The 17677-nt window shown below is 46.4% G+C and overlaps 1 protein-coding gene and 1 long non-coding RNA gene across 12 annotated transcripts in view; both read right to left on the bottom strand.

Annotated features, from left to right (window-relative positions):
• The window catches only part of Snx29 (sorting nexin 29), a 436235-nt gene that overhangs the window by 164610 nt on the left and 253948 nt on the right, over positions 1 to 17677 (bottom strand). The window lies entirely within an intron of this gene.
• Gm32100 lies at positions 5955 to 10780 on the bottom strand. Its single transcript, XR_384676.2, has 2 exons — positions 9938 to 10780; positions 5955 to 6288 (listed from the first exon to the last, which is right to left on the bottom strand). It is a non-coding gene; the product is annotated as a predicted gene, 32100 (long non-coding RNA).

Below are 17677 nucleotides of genomic sequence, written 5' to 3'. Positions count from 1 at the left end.
CTGTACTCTCAATATTCAATGAATTTTCTAGCCAAAAGTTCCAAAGGCCTTCCACACTCCTCCCACCCACCCCACTCCACCCCCCCCAAAAAAAAACAAAACAAAAAAAAAACATGGTCTGTCACAGCAATACCACACTATTCTGGTACCAATATCTAGGATGGATGGATGGACAGACAGATGGACACAGAGAGACAGAGGATTTAGTAGAATGGCTTACAGGCTGTAGTCCAGCTGGCCCAACAATGGAAGGTCCAGGAATCCAGAATCTGTTCAGTTCACAAGGTTGGATGTCTGATCTGGTCTTCAGCAGACACAAGAATCCCAAAGTAGCCCCAATGTCTTGGAGCAAACTCACAAAGCCTCTTTCATCTCCATCCTCTGAATGTAGAAACTCATCCAGAGAACCATTTTTCCCTAATGTGAAAGTTATTAGGCCCACGTGTTTTTATATAATAGGACCATTTGGGAAGACATCATCTAAGTCTCCAAACCAGGCAGAACCATGTGATTTTCAACAAAGGGAGACCTTGAAGGAGACATAAAACACAAAGCCTTAAGCTTAAAGAATTAGGTGCCCACTAGGCTCTCCCTCAATGCATAACTCACCTACCCTGAGAGATGGGTCTTAGTTCCTGGCAAAACCTGCCTCCTGAGACATTTCATTTGCATGTACATTTATGCCAAATGTTCTTGTGAATGTAATTTTTGCCAAAAAGACCCTCTTACCATGGCTCAGGCAGAAGAAAAAACCTTGATATTCAGCTGCTATTTTTCCTGTTAACCTCCTCTAGGCATCTGTTCAATGCCAGCCCTGGAGAAGCATCAGAAACTGAGATGAATAAGGCTGACATTAATATTATGGTAAATGCTATGCTAACGTGAGGGATAACAGGGCTGAGAACAGGAAACATTCATTCACTTATATATATGCACAGCAATGGAGTCAGCTAAGCCCTCCACCCCACCCCACCCATGTTCCTTTAGCTTTAGGGTAATAAAACTTGGTAAACTAGAGCCAAGCATAGGCCTACTAATTAAAGACTACATTTCCCAGAGTCCCTAGTAACTCTTTGTGACTTTACATGTAAGACAGTAGAGTGTGACAATCAGTTATTTAAAAAAAAACAAAACACAAACAAACAAACAAACAAACAGAAATAGGGGACACTGAATCCTAGGTCTCTTAGTGATCTCACTGAGAATACTCACCCACCCTGTTGCCTAAACCTTCTGAAAGCTGTTTGCAAAGAAAGCATGGCTCCTACATTGTGTGTATTCCAATGATAAGCTGTGTTAAGCTCAACTAAACACACTCACTGAAATGAGCCCAACTTTTGGCTGGCTCTTGTCCTAGGTACAGAGTTGATAATCAGTCTCTGCCTCCACAAAGCTCACACTCTAATTTAAGACAGACAACACCCAAACATACAGGAAATTTAGGAGTGCTACAGGAAACAAGACCTGTGAAGGATTAGAGACAAATGTATGTAAGTATGTGTTGTCTTCAATACTTTTTCAAGATGTCTACAGCCCAGACCTAAAGGCTACAGACCTTTACACTGGCAGTGGGAAGACTGCCCCAGGCTTCCTGAGCTGTAAGCCAACAGCCCTAGGATGTGTCAGGATGACACAGGACACACACACACACACACACACACACACACACACACACAAAATGGGAAGCAAAGGCAAGGGGCTTTCTCTGGCCATCTACCCCGGCCCTTGGCAATGGAATCTGGTGAAAGCAGTCTTGATGCCTCCTTACAGCTACAGGGCTGAAAAGGTTCCCATGCTCAGAGATTTCAGGAAAACAGAAACGACTCCCCAATGCTTCAGTGGGTTTCAAATAAAAGGTGTCCCACAATCTTGATTATATGGCCAGTCTTCACATCTAACTGTCTTTTCAAAGGAAGTCCTATTCAACTAAATTACAAGTCATAACTGGATTATGATCTCCCAGGGATGTCTCATCTCATTCCCTACCTCCCCAAACTTCCATAGGAGTTATCTGGGAAAGAACATACTTCCCTGTGGAGCATGCTCTGCTTGCTCACAATTATTTTTCCCTGAACTACTGATTCTGAGTGAGTGTCTCCTTCCATGGAGCCCTGTTCCTGAATACCCAGGATCCCCAAGGCAGTCACAGCCTCATCATCTCTCTTGAAAGTAGCTTCACTGTGGTGTGACAGGCACACAATGGATGTCACATATTCAAAGTAGCCTCTGCTGATGTGTGCTGATGTGTCTATGCTTTTGAAACCACCAACACAATCAAGATAGTGAACCCATCCATCACTCCCGAAGCTTCCTCGAAGATCTCTTGGTAATTTCATCCTCCCATGATGCATCCCAGGTAACCAGTGATGTGCTTTCCATCAGCACAGTAGTTTGCATTTTCTATAATTCTCACACAGCACATACTAGTTTGGGCCTAACTCATCAGCAGAATAACTATTAGGCAATCCATCTTGCAGTGGTGTGTGCCAATGGTCCACTGCTTTTTATTACCGAGGAGTGGTCCACCATATGGACAAATCAGCATTCATATATTTACTCCGTGGACTACTCAGGATTTTCTAGTTTGAGGCTAATACAAACAATACAAAAGCAACAACAACTACTACAATAACTAGCTGCTTGCCAGGGTCCCATTTCTGTGATACCTTGGGAGTCAAGGCAAAAGGTTTAAGTACTATACAGAGACGCTGTCTCTTCCCCAAACCCAAACAAGTAAAGCTGTTCCAATCACTGGCACATGGGTCTTTGTATGGAGTTGTTTTCTTTTCTCTCAAATACCCAGGCATGGAATGCTAGCCCAGCCTTTGAAGGTAGAGTGTCATCACTTTGAGACATCTGTTTAGAAGTTGTTCCAGAGGGACAAGGACTCACTCAGTAAAGTGCACGCATCACTGTAACACATTCATGGATTTGTGCGACCACCATGAAGCAGAGTCGATCCCAGAGAGAGAAGAAGGTGGTTGGCTTCAACACAACTCAGTAGCCAGTGCTGGTTTAAACATCAAGAGTCTAGCTGGGCGTGGTAGCACACGCCTTCAATCCCATCACTTGGGAGGCAGAGGCAGGCGGATTTCTAAGTTTGAGGCCAGCCTGGTCTACAGAGTGAGTTCCAGGACAGCCAGGACTGCACAGAGAAATCCTGTCTCAAACAAACAAACAAACAAACAAAAACCAAAAAAATAGTCTAACCCCAAGTAGTTTATTTTAGGAATATCAAAGCACAGCATGATTTGGTGGAAAAATTTCCTGGTAAAAATAACTCACTACCATGTTCACAATAAAGTTTAAAATATGATTGCATCTAACTCTTTGTAACACATATGTGATATCTTCCATAAAGATGGGCTCTATAGATTGGCCGAAAAAAAGGAGCTCATGATAAAGGTCTGGGGAAGGATCTGGTGTGGTCTAGGCCACACGCCTAGTGCAACGGTCACCAGACTCTAAATCCTCTCCACTCCCAGCCTTCTGGGTGGAAAACAGGTTATACGTCCCCCCCTTTGAAGACACAACTCTACGTGCTTAACATTCCTGGTTATCCCAGTACTGATCTGTGAGCACAAGGACCTACATGCCTCCTCTACATACACACACACACACACACACACACTCAGACACACACACATACACGCACACACACATACACGCACACACAAACATACACACACGCACACACACTCACACACACATACACGCACACACACACATACACGCACACACACATACACGCACACACAAACATACACACACGCACACACACTCACACACACATACACGCACACACACATACACGCACACACAAACATACACACACACACACGTACACACACACACATATACATACACACACACACACACACACACCTCCAAAAGCATGGTCTGTGCTGTGAGAGCACACTAGGAGCACAGGGAAGCCACTGTCTGCCTGCCACGTCTACACTGAGCTCCACCACCTCGCTGCTTCGTCCCTGCCTTCTATGTTTAGCTCCAGAAGAGGAAAGCAACCATAACCTGGCACAGAGCAGGGACTTCGGTCAAACAGCTGAAGGACATGCATAGGATTTCAGGTTAATGACATACCAATCATATCAGGCAGAAACTCTCTTAATGCAGTTTCTGTCTCTGCTAATGGCTCCAAGGGACACCTTTCTGTCACCCCTCTCTCTTCAAATCAAGGTTCTTCAACTATTCTCATGGGTTAACGTTGTGCATGTCTGGCCCACAAGCCTAACAAGTCGTGACCTGTGTCTCACTGGTTCACTCTCCTTTCTGCATGCAACAGACTTAATGGTCTTCTAATGGAGTTAGGCACAACAGGCAGCTTACATAATCTCACAAGTCTATGACTCCCTGCCACTCTTTGCTCATTAAATAAATAAATCAATCTGTCTACATTGCCAAGACTCTGCAGCTGGGAAGAGGATGGACTTGTCTCCAGAGTACTGCTCTGCATGCTACAGCAGCCCTTATCACACAGGCACTGCAGCAGCCTCCAACTCCCTCAAGGAGCCAATGTGGTTTTATGACTGCTGTTTCTGCCAGGCACCCAGAGCAGTGACCAGTGCATAGTAGGCATCACCAAGCACCCACAGAGTAAGCCAACAACATAAAGCAACAATGACGGCATCACCTACCTTTTAGGTCTGCTTTGAGCACTAAAGTTGGTTTCTATAAGGGCCCAATGAGTGCTGAGCTGTGTCACTTAACCCGCAGGAGCTGGGTGCAGACTGAGCCCTATAAGAGGGCTCACACACATCCCAGCCCCTGGAATGAACCTGGGAATGCCCTGTATGCCTCTAAAGGGAAATGACTAAGATAGTGACCAACCACAGCAGCACACAGCAGTAGATACAGGTCACAGAAGCCATGCTGAGCAAGGAGCTTGGAAGAATGCAAGCTGATGGGAACATAGCAGAACGTCCTGCAGGGTGTTGCCATGGCGAGGTAGTTGGCTGAGGCAAGTGACTATTAAACCAAATAAACAACACTCAGAGCAGAGGTAGCTGCTGGTCCAGGAGTCCAGGGTCAAGGTCATGGAAGAAGTGAGGGTTACCATGAGAGAATCTCAGGGTGGCAGTACTTTGCTGGCTGGTGGGGTACAGTGTCATTTCTTTGACTGTCAACAAACCATGTCAACACATTTCAACTACACCATGCTTTGACAAGAGGCCTGTGGGAGAGAACACTGTTCAGACTGACCTTGAGATAGTTGTACAATCCTCTAGGCTTCCCAGATGCAAGACCCCACGTGTCCCCCCACATTCTCCCACAGATAAACTCCACACCCCTTCTTGATCTCGATGCTTTCACAGCAGATGCTTACACATAAGGTCTGTGACTCTGTACCAGACATGGGGGGAAGGACAAGAAAATACTGCAGAGCAGTCCTTATAAGGCAGAGACCTCATGTGCCCACTCTTCACTTAACACTCACAAAACACATGTGGCAGGAATCCCCCCACTACCTGAACCAGTCAGAAACCACATCCATGTCCTCCCCAGTACCACCATACATCCCAGGCTATCACCTGCCAGCTACATAGTGTAGATAATCCCTCAGCCTGAAGACAAAACTCAGTTGGCATCAGCCCTTGAGGTAGTATGCAGCTGCAAACTGAATGATAAAATGTGGACCTGGCATGGCCTGGGTGCCTTTTCCTTATGACACCCCACACCCTTACAGAGGAAACCCATCTTCAGAAGAGCCTGCCTGTAAACCACTCAGAAGCAGAAGGCTAAGGCTGAGGAGAAAAGAAGGGCCTGACTGGGAACTCCCTCTGTGCTAGGACCAGTCATAGCTTCAGTCTTATCCAGTATCATGATACAGCTCTGCAGCCCACTGAGGGGACAAGTGGTCCCAGAGATATTCTTGGGTGTCCATGGCTCTCTCACCCCAAAGCTTTGATGAGCTCAGAGACAATTCCTGTCCATACTGTGGCTGGCACTTACAGTGAATCCAGTGGGGAGCTCAGCCATCGAGTCTGACCGTTCTTACTATATGAAGATAGGAACTTTAGGGAAGGATCGAAATGGGGAAGCCATATGGATTCCTTGCCTTTGTCCCCAGAGGCCATGTCTTACAGTGGCCCAAGGCAACTATCACCCTTACACTTAGATGTTACCTTCAATCCCTCCTGAGGCATACAGAGGCAGAAGTGTAGAGCAGTCTTTCAGAGACATTGCCACCCTCAGCATCAGCTGTAACGGAGCAGGGATTTCAAGGCCTGTGTAGCACTCTTTGGTCCAAGATTCTGCTAATCCAGCAAACTGTGAAATACATTCAAGTCTGTTTCACATTTGAACAGGTTACAGCTGCCAATACTCTGCTGTGACAGACTAAAGAGACAAGTGACTTCACCCAGGTTAAGTGGGGATGTTGCCCTTTCCTGTTTGAAACCCAGGGAAAATAATGAAAAGGCCATCCCTGTCCCAGCATAGCAATGGTTCTTTCTCAGAGAGCACATGAGTCCCATGTCAAAAGCAAGTCAAGCAAACGGCTATAACCACAAAGAGGGTGACTGACAGTAAAAACAGTAACATTTCATATAGCGCCTTGAGAAAGTAAGAAAGAATGCCAAAAAACTTTCAAATACAGAAAATGTGACTGAGTGTGGATCTTCAATGTCAATGTATCAGATTAGGAGGCACCTAGGAGACTGGCAAGGTACACTCCTCTCAGTATGTTCCACTCAAGTTCAGGAGGCACCATCCAAGAGGCTGGGGAATGAGGAAAGAGAGAGGACCACAAGCCAGGTGCCATCTCTCTGCTTCCTGACCACCAGGAAGTGAGCTGCTCCAGAACACCTGCCCTAACCATGCTTGGGTAAGACCAGGAATGAGGTAAAGAAAGCCTTTCCTTCTCATGGCAACTGCAGTCTCACTGAGTCCCTCCTGCACTGGGCTGCAGTGTGTGCTCCACACCACCGTTCTTCCTCAAACCTCAAAATACATTCAGAAGAGGGGACTGCAGGGTCACTCCTACGTAAACATGGCTTCCAGGACTGAGGACCTGTGTTGCTTAGGTTCCTGTCACCCTGGCAACGGTTCAGAGTAGCAACTTGACCCACTCCATTCCTATCACACAGGTCCAACCCAGGGTGGCCCTCATCTTGTCATCCACACAAAGAAGCACGTGGGGAGCTGGAGGGATGGCTCAGCTATTAAGGGCACTTGCTCTTGCAGAGGGCCTGGAATCAATTCCCAGCACTATATGACAGCTCACAACCAATCCCAGGAGATCCAGTGTCCTCTTGTGACCTCTGAAGGTGCCAGGCATGTAGGAGGCGCACATGTTCATATGTAGGAGGTGCACACATTCATAAACACCCACACACGGTGCAGTAAATAAACCAGAAGCAGCAGCACATGAGCAGTCAGCAGACTGAATGGAGCAAGTGAACAAACTGAATCACAAGATAATTATTTTTCTGAATTAAAATCAGTTTGCTAGCAAGTCAAAACTAAAGTTTCAAATAAAAAACATGGCTTCTTAACAAAGCAAAGCTTTTGGGACAGCACAAATATGCCCCACACAGCAGTACTAAGTAAGGCTGTGGCGAAAGAGAAACCTGTGCTCTCTCATCCCCTGGCCCTGCCATGGAAGGCCATCAGGATGCCTGAGTACAGTAAACACAAGCATCTGCAGTGGCAGGCCCCAGTGGGACACGTGATGGCGAAGCAAATGAAATGCATATCATCTGTTAGAGCATCACAGCAAAGGAGGATGAATGGGGCACAGCTATGAAACATGGAGATCAGGAAATGTGTCTAAGGGGCAGGGTATCAAGGCTGAAGCTCTTGGGATAAAGGCAGGGAACTCTAACTCCAGCCCAAGGTTCCTCCTCACTCCTGTCTTGTAAAAGCCAGTTTCTTATGTGTATGTATCTGCTCATGTGGGAATGTGCACATGTATGTATACACATGGAGTCCTCATGTGCATGCCAAGTCTCTTCCTCTAAGACTCTCTCTCTACCTTAATGTTTTGAGATAGGAGCTCTAAGTACTAAACCCAGACCACATCAATTCAGCTAGGCTGGCTGGTCAAAAGCTCCTGTCTCTTCTTCAGTGATGGTGACACACACACATCCTGCTATGCCCAGCTTCTACATGAATGTTGAGGGATCAAACTCAGATCCTTCTGTTTGTAGGCACTTCACTCCCTGAGCCATCTCCCCAGACCCCACTCCTATCTTCTGCAGCATGTTCTTTCGATTTACTCATTCCTTTGCTTCCTCATCTATGAAAGCAGCAATCACTAAATGATACTTACTCTGATCAGGTCAGCACAAGGATTACATGAGACAGTACTACATGAAAGCAGTCCCCAGAGGAGCAAATACTCTGCAGTGCTGAGACCAGCATCACTACCTTCCTGCAGCCTTCTGCATTGGCCCTGACATTATCACCTCCATCACCACGTCAGTATGATCTCCATCATTTCCTACTCTATCACCTCATCCTCCACCTCATATTACCCTAACTCCCCAACCACCCCATCCTCCATTGCCCCAGCACCATCACCTCTATCACTGTCTCTTCTCACTTCATCTCCATCTCCTGCAACCATCACAGTCACCTCCCCTGCATCACTCTCATTATTACTCCAAATCAACTCTTCTTCCTCATACCCATGCCCCTCACCACTCATCTCCACCGTCACCTTGTTCTCTACCACAATACCATCTTCATCATCTCCTCTTCTACATCTCATTACTACCATCTTCTTCTCTATCATCATTTCTTCCTCCATTATTTCCTTACTCCATCCGTTCTTCCTTTCATCAATTCTACCACCACTACCTCCTACATCACCATAAAGATAGAGATGACAAAAATTATACCCTTAGCTGAGTCTGCTTTAGACCTTCTTGGCTCTTTCTTCACCCCAAGTCACCACACACTTTCTTCCCAATAAAGAGGCTACTTCCTGGCATACTGACTTGTTTCCTAACTTCCTTTTGGCTCCTAAAGAACTCACCACATTTTAAAAATATACCTATCTATCTACATGTCTCTATTTCACACTACCCTGAAAGGCACAGTCTTCTCCCTGCATCACTCTGCACAGGGGTAAGTATTCAGAGAACTGAACTTTACACTGCAATCCACCTGCCTCCCATTTTTGACACTCATCAGCTATAAAGTCATATATTAACCACTTCTGTGGTGGCTTAGAAGACCTATATATACACTGCATGGGTAAACTCTGACTTCCACAGATTTCAAATAATCAGAAAGCTGATATAACCACACTTTTTATAGTGCCACACTAAGATTACTGATGTTCATAATTATGGCCCTGAGGCATGGCACGCTCAACTGCCTTCTAAATTATCAAAGATAAAATTATGTTCAGTTGCATTTTAGCATTAAGTGTATTTTAATTATATTCTCATTCTTGGAGCATTAGTAACCCACATGGCTGAAATAGATGATCTAGGCAGCTTTGTGAGTAAAACATTCTGAATAAAGCTGAGATTTTCAGAATGTTCTCACAAAATCATACTCCCCAGACACTGCAGGTGAATGGCTGGGATCATTTATAAACAACTGGATTACACAGTAACATTGCTGTGTGGTGCTATAGTAATGTGAGAGACAGGAAATAGATGAAGGTAGCAAAATGTTTTCTACTCCTGCTGAAAGCTAATAATTCTGATGAGCTTCAAAAAGTCAGGGCAAAATAGTAATATGACCAGTAGCTGCACATAATTTTATGTATATGCATGTGTGTATATATGTACATATTCTATTTATGTGTGTGCATACATTTATTTATACTTCTATCTGTAGCCCCTAACACTTCTAGAAGGCCAGTGTTTCAGATTTCTGTTGCCACTGAAAACAGCAGATAGACTAGGCGAGGGAGACAATCGGGGTGTGGGTAGCTAAGATCTGTAAACTTCAAGGTACTCACATTGGCCATGTCGTGGCTCCAGACAGCTCCTGTTGTACAGGAGTAGAAGTCCGATGCTACCAGTTAGTCTGAATTTTTATTTGCAAAGTCATCTGACATAAGCACATAACTGCACATAAGAGATAAGTGGGAGAACTAACATGCTCCTGTGGGCCCCACGCAGAACCTTCAGCTATGCCTAAGGCTCTCTCTCTCCCATGAGCCCCCTTTTGAACTGCAAAGTACACACTGGTAAGATGACATGTTACAGTTACTCACTCTAATGTGGCTCTGAGACACTCCATGGTACTTCTTAAAAAGGGATTATGTAGCACAAATAAAATGGCTCAAAAGGTAAGGTGCTTGCCATCTCTGTTGCTGTGATAAGACACCCTGTCAAAAGCAACTTAAAGGAGGACGGGTCTATTTTGGCTCACAGTCCCAGATTACAGTAAACATTATATCAAGGTAACAGGAGATCCACCATGATGCTTGTCTCAACTACAGGCAAAGGCAGAGAGAAAGTAGATTCAAACCCTCTCAACTCTCAGGCAATCCAGAGCCCAGTCCCAGGGACTGATGCTAGTCGCAGTGGGCCTAATTGTCCCTCATCAAAAAAGACGATGCCTCACAGATGTGCCCACAGGCCAAGCAGACCTGGAAAGTATTTTCTTGAGACTCCCTCTTCCCTTGTGATTCAAGGTGACAGTTAAAACCAACCACACATGCCTAATGACCTGAGTTAGACCCAGAAGCCACTTAGAAGCTGTCCTCTGACCTTCACACACATGCAATGGCACACGTGCACTGGCAATCACACGTCATACATACATGCAATAAAAACAGTAAAAATAACTTAAAAGGTTTTACCTAACAAAATGTTCCCAAGCAGGCAGAGCATAGTGTGGTCTGACCCACACTGAAGTTCTACTGAAGTTCTGATAAGAGTGGGGCCTCTGGGGAGTGATCAGATCACAAAGACAGAGCACTTATAAAGAAGAGTTTACCCTAACAAAGGGCCCTCAAAAGAACCCTCTCTCCCCTGCCCCCTAAGAACATTCAAAAAGGGACCTCTGTGTTCCCCTCATGAGATACTGGTTCTGTTCTCTCTATGCCACCCATTTTATGACTTTGACAAAATTGCTCAAACCAAACCAGCAGACAACATGGCAGGCCAACACAGTGATAACTAGTAGAAAGCTACTGCCCTAACTCCACTTCTGTTGCCATAACAAACACCCTGATAGGAAGCTATACAGGGGAGAAAAGGGCTTGTTTGGCTTACAATCCCAGGAACACCAGGAGACTCAGCTGCCTCTTCAGCAGCCTCCATCAATGGAAGCTCCAGAAAAGACAGGAGGCTAGTAGGAAAATCACCGGGGTTGTTCGGCAGATTCCTGTTCCTGCATTGCAATTCGAAGTGTTCCTGAATAAACCTGCTTGAAGAAGGACAACGTGGTGTTGCATCTTTCCTGTTGGTCGGGGTGGATGTGACAGAGACAGAATACAATTATCAGCAATTATCAGACACAGGATGTTTCCAAAGGAGAACGGCTATGAGCTTCAAGTCTGGACTTTGATCCTGTCTTCTGCCATTGAGTGCTTATGTAGCTTTAAACACCTGAGGGCTTAGAGTGTCTTTGTCACCTCTATAAAAGGACTGGAGCAGTACTGTGTAGAGAGTGTAAGGAACAAACAAGACACACCAAGTGCTCAAAAACACACGTGGGGTAAACAAGCACGGGGTGAATGCAGCCAGCCAGTCCACCGGAGACCTCAAGTGTATGGAGAAGGATGAACACAGCTCCTGAGGGAGGAGTGGACTTGGGATTTACAGGCATGCGCTGCTTTGCTCTGCTCTTAAATCCACTCTAGCACACACCCAAAGTGGATTAAACAAAAACGCTCAATTTGTTCTTCCTACAAAATTACTAGATCAAAGCAAGTCATTAGCTGAACTACATAATTTATTTGATTAATTTGCTCTATAATAAACTGAGAAAAGCCACTCCCAGTCCAAGCCTGAATCTCCCGTAGTTTAGAAAGGTCTTCTGGTGGAAGACAGGCACACTTCAGGAAGCTTGACCTCCAAGCAGAGTTCAAACATCTTATGGTGACAGCTTTACAAAACCAAATGCATGGATAAGCTGGGGTGTGGTGGGACCTCAGAACTGGGTCAAAGGTTACCACACTGCTCCATGGCTATACCCCTGAAATCCAGTCAACCACTCTAAACCTTAGTTTCCACCCCTCCCAAGCCCACTGTGCTCATGGGTATAAAGCTCAAATGTCATACCCACTGTGACAGCTGACATAGTACATACTTAGCAGGGCATCTCAGTGGCATGTGAGTGGTGCATGCCTTTAATCCCTGATCTTGGGAAACAGAGGCAAGTGAATCTCTGTTAGTTCAAGGCCAGCATGCTTTACATAGTGAGCTCTAGGGCAGCCATGGCTACATAGTGAGCCCCTGTCTCAAAAAATTAAAAGAGGGGTGGTGGCAAGTAGGAGATCTCAATCACTTTTAATTCATGCTTAGATCATTCATTCATTCATTCATTCATTTAGAGGTGAGTGGGTTTCTGGTGAACACATGTGTACTACTGTTGCACATGTCACTCTCTCTCTCTCTCTCTCTCTCTCTCTCTCACACACACACACACACACACACACACACACACACACACACATCTGGGATGGTCCGTCAACTCTCTGCTCTTTATAAACTAATACCAATGCTGCGACACTTTGTGCCAATCTCATGGTAAGAGAGACAAGCAGATGTCAGAAGGTTTTAGATCCTTCAATAAAACAAACAAGCACTGCGCTATCAGAAGCCAAGCCTAAGTCTGAGGATCACACATCAAGGGCCACTTCTGAAGTGACAGGTACCCTGAGGCCACACTTTCCTAGACATTTCCCAAGCCAAACCCTGCCAACTCTGCAAGCAGAAACCTCCACACGGCTCTTAGGACCCAGAGAGAGCAGCCATCCTGCTCTGACATCACCAGCTTTGTCTGACAGATGAAATCTTCCTAAGAAGATTTCCTTAGAAGCAAACAGTTGGCTGGGTCTAGAAAAAAAAATTCTATCAAGTGGCAGAGAACAGCCAGGAAGTAGTGGGGGACATAGTCCCCACTGGCCTGTGTTGGGGAGGACTAAAGCAGAGAGAAGAGAATGCAAAGGGAGAACTTCCCACCATACCATCTTCAGGAAGAAGAAAAGAAAATAGAAAAGTATTAACCAAGTCTGGGAAGATGGCTCAGTCAGGAAAGTCTATGCACTCCCTGCAAGCATGCAGTGCCGAGTGTGATCCCTGAGCCCTCTGGGAAACTCCAGGCAATGCTTGTAAGCCCTGGGTTGGAGAGGATAGAATGGGGGAGGGGTGTCCCAGAGCCAGCCAGTCTAACCTATTGGTGACCTCCAAGCCAGTGAGAGACCAGGTCTCAATGGAGGTAGATGGCACAGGAAGTTGTCGTCTGGCTTCACACGCATTCACATGCACACGCACATGTGTTCAGAAAAGAAACATTATCATATCTACAGCCTTACAAACAGATGAGAGGAAAGCTGCACAGAGGAACAGTCTGGAGGAGTGACTGTGTGCGAGGTAGTGACACACACCTCTGACAACGGTGTGATAAAACACAGCTCTGTATGCTGACTAAAAGGTAATGTTAGAGACAGACATCGCTGCTAGTGAGGAACTGAAGTGTCATCCCTGTCTCACTGCTAAGTATCTCTGCCAGGTTGCCAAACTTGCACATGTTCTTCCTGCAGCCCAATTGCCCTAGCCCACCCAAGCTGACAGGCAAAGGACCTGCACACCTTCCCCTCCATGGCAAGGTCTCAAATACTGCCCTCGCCCCCGTCTCTGCACTCACTGACCCTTGGATGAAGAGTACTCAGCTGGTAGAGCAGAGTCCCAAAAACAAGGGAGAAGGTCTGTTCACCGCTAAGCGCTCATCTGTTCACTACTTGTTCGCTGTGAGCTAACGTAAGCTGGAGTCTCCATGGCATCCTTCCTTCCCCTCGAAGTACATCCCATTCCCTATTCTCCGTTCCCCACATCTGACCAGGGCTCTCCGCTGTCTCAGTGCAGAAGCAAGACCCTGTGATCAGATGAAGAGCAAGAGCGGAGGCTCAGCTGGGTTGCCAGCATAAATTCAAAGCTTTGGCCAGGAATAAAAGAAGCAAAGCCTTGTCTTCTCTGAATGTGAACTTGGAAGAAAAGATTTGCTCAGGGGAATCACAGCCATCTATGAACAGAAGGGGAATTACCCATGCCTAAAATCAGACTGTCCTGGACTGAAGATAAGCAGGACAGCAACAAGTACCCCAATAGTTCCCTGGCTAAACAGATAAAAATCCCACTCCTCCTTTTTACAAAGATTACAGTGGGCCCAGCAGCAAAACAGCAAGGCTGCCTTCTAAGTAGCAGCCTGGGGACCCAGACTCGGGCCCTCTTGTGGCTGGGCCACACAGAATCCATGGCTCACAGGTACCCTGCAAGGAAAACAAGAACCAGGAAATGTTCGTTCTCCAGTTGATCTCTCCCCCAGCCTGGACCGCACAGCAGTTCTATTTATACCCCAGTAGCCTGAGCAAGTCACATGGTCCCAAGGAGAAAACTGAAATAGGACTTAGTAAATAAATGTATTGTGTCTGCCTCAGCCAGTTTGATCTAGCTTCCCTGTGGTCTTCATCGAAAATGCTGTTTAAATGGGTTACCAGTCAGATGCCAGGGGTCCTGCTGGATGCTAGGGCTAGAACAGCTAGAATGGTGATGATTGGGGCACGTCTACTGCCATCTGCTGGGCTTGCAGCAGAGCAGACTTGGGGAAAGGGCAAAATGAGAACACAGTCAAGGCAAGTACAGAGAAAGCTGCCCTATCAGGATCAGGATGTAGGATACAAAGGATGCTGAGGACACCTGGGGACCGAACCCAGTTTGTAGAAGAGCAGAGAAGTGGCCCAAGCGAGCCTCAACCTTATAATGCCCCTGCCCCTGCCCCTGCCCCTGCCCCTGCCCCAGCCTGCTAGGTGCTAGAATTACAGGCACCTTCCACCACACCCTCTTCAGATGAGATCTTAAAGGTGAAGAAAATAAGTTACTCTCTCTCTTCATCTCCTCTCTCTGTGTGCATGCCCTTTTTCTCTTTCTTTCTCTCTCTCTCTCTGACCCACTCCCTCCCCCACTTTCCTCATGGCAACTTCCCAACCTCAGTCCTTGGGTCCAGTGAACTCTCCTGGCTGAGAGAAGCTTCCCAATAAACCCGCCTTGTGTGTGTGTGTGTGTGTGTGTGTGTGTGTGTGTGTGTGTGTGTGTGTAAAGTTAACAAGGAAAGATGAGTCAAGGATAGAAGACAGAAAAAAGGAATCAAGTTAGTTGTCAAGTTAGACAGCTTGCCCCAACCCCCATGCAAAGATGTGCTTCTGAAAGATGAAACAAGTTCTAGGTAAGGTGAGAAATGAGGCTGAAGGCAGCAGCAAGAGTTTACTAACACACACATCAGTGGTCTTCAGATGCCTTGAGGTACAGGTGAGTCACTGTAGCCAGAAGAGACTTCGGTACAAGGCTGGCAAACCTTGGTCTCCTCAGTCACATCAGCTGTCTGCTCTCTGAAGTTTGTCGCTCTACCCTCAAGCAGCAGGCTTTTCAAGTAAAACAAAGGCCAGCTTATCTGGTGCTCACAACAGCCCTGATCCCTCCCAAGGTGTGCCCAGCACCAACAGAACAGCCCTGAACCTCTTCCATCAAGACCAGGCGACTCTGGCTTCAGGAAGCTTCTTCCTGCATAAAGGGAGAAACCTAACAGAGACTCAAAATACTGGAGGGCTGAGGAGCTGAAATCAGCCACTATAATTACCAATATTTTTATCTGTTGTCCAAAAGAAGAGCCTTGGATCATCTTCCAAGTGTGTCTCTGTGGAAGTTCGCCTACTCCTTCCTAAGTACTCCAGACTCCCGGTCAGAGGCAGGCCCAGATTCCAGGCCGCCACAAAGACAAAACCAACACTTAGGCATCTGAGCAGCCTCCTCCATCTCTGGTTGGATTTTTTAGACAGAGTCTCAACTATACAACCCAGGTTGGCCTCAAACTCAGGATCCTCCTGCCTCCGCCTCCCAGGTGCTAGGATCACAAGTGTATTACATTATACCCAAATGAGACAAAGAGAATCCCTTATCTGCTATGAGGAAGGAGAAAGCACATGGCTCAGATGAGGAGCTACAAGCAGAAGAGTGCTGGCAACCCAGGAGCAGCACAGCATCTCCAGGGACTAAGATGAGCTGAGGAATCAGTGCTCACTGCTGCTGGCTGCTGAACAGAGGCTGCACTCCTGCATACCTCAGGATCCATGAAGAAAAGGAGGGCAGAGTGCTTGGAACTTCTGCTCTACCAAGACACAGGCCACGATGAGAAGGACACAGAGCTTCTTCTTGCCCTAACCAGGCTCTGCTAAAGTCCCAGAGTAGAGCTCAAGGAGGGCAACTGGTCACACTCCACTGAGAGCCTGAGGCTTAGTGAGGCCCAACAGGAAGTGGTAGATCAGAACTCCTCTGACTTTGTGGCATCAAGTGTCCTCCAAGCCACCAAACTCCAGAATTCAATGTCAAGAAGAAGAAGGATCAAAATCTGAATGCTGCCCACATCTTACATTTCCTGGAAGCCAAAATGGACTGGCCAACTCTAGGGAGATTCGGTGAAACCACAGGAATTACTTAAAAGAGAGAAAGAAGTAAGAGTCTTAGATGTATCCAATGTCTTTGAACTTCAAAACCTCTAGTGAGAAAAAAAATCTGAAGTTTCAGATCTTCAAGAGAGAGGGGAAGGTTTACAAAGAAAATTGTGAGCACGGTTACTGGAAGTCCAAAGGAGGAGGGAGGAGCCATGCAAAACAGCTGTAGTGAGGTGCTAACCTCTGCTGAGCTGCCTTAAAGCCTTGCTCCAGACAGTGCATGACTCTTCCCTGAAGCCTCCCCAGGATCACCACCTCCTTAATCTTTGGCCTGGTCTTGGGATAATGAATGCCTGCTCTCTCTACATCTAAGAAATTTGATGGCTTTGCCACTAAAGCCACTATGCAGTGAAGAAAACAGAACTCCATCTAGAGGAGTAAAGGCCACTGAAGGAGCATCAGGACTTCTTCTTTACCACTGCCAGCTCTATCAAAGGCTCATGGGCATGGAAGGCCAGAAGACAGGACAGAAGAGGAGGCACAGGCTGGCTGCTAAGACAGTGCTCATAAAGCTGTGTAAGAGCCTGCTGCTCTGGGCCCTAAGCTTAGCTTCCCTCAACCCTGAGCATCAAAAGAGAGCCTACCTCCTCTACAGAGCTGAAGTCTTTTGTCTTTCTTTTTGCTTTTTATTTGTCATGCTGGGGATTGAACCTGGGGCTTCAACCACACCAGGCAAGTGCTCTCTCCTGAGCCATGCGCTCCTATTAGACATCTAATCCCTGCCATCAGAGGCCACATTTGGGACTTCTCTATCAGCCTAATCTGGGGCTCCACATTTAACACCCTACACATATTTCACAGGGTACCTAAATTCACTTAGTAGACTGTTGTTGGTATGTGTTTATGGAGCACCAACTGCATGCTGAAGCTGAGGTACTTAACAGACTCATGGCCAGAAAAGCTCTGTCCACATTAACCCCAAGGAGCTCCAGGTCACTGGAGCATAAAATAACACAAAATATCTGTTAGACAGATTGTCACCTTCTTCTAGAGCTAGGCATTGCAATGTCATCCCTCCCC

The sequence above is a fragment of the Mus musculus genome, chromosome 16 (genome assembly GCF_000001635.26).
Source record: "Mus musculus strain C57BL/6J chromosome 16, GRCm38.p6 C57BL/6J".
NCBI lineage: Eukaryota > Metazoa > Chordata > Mammalia > Rodentia > Muridae > Mus > Mus musculus.
The sequence above is the reverse complement of the archived record's forward strand: the minus strand, read 5'-3'. Positions and strand labels throughout refer to the sequence as shown.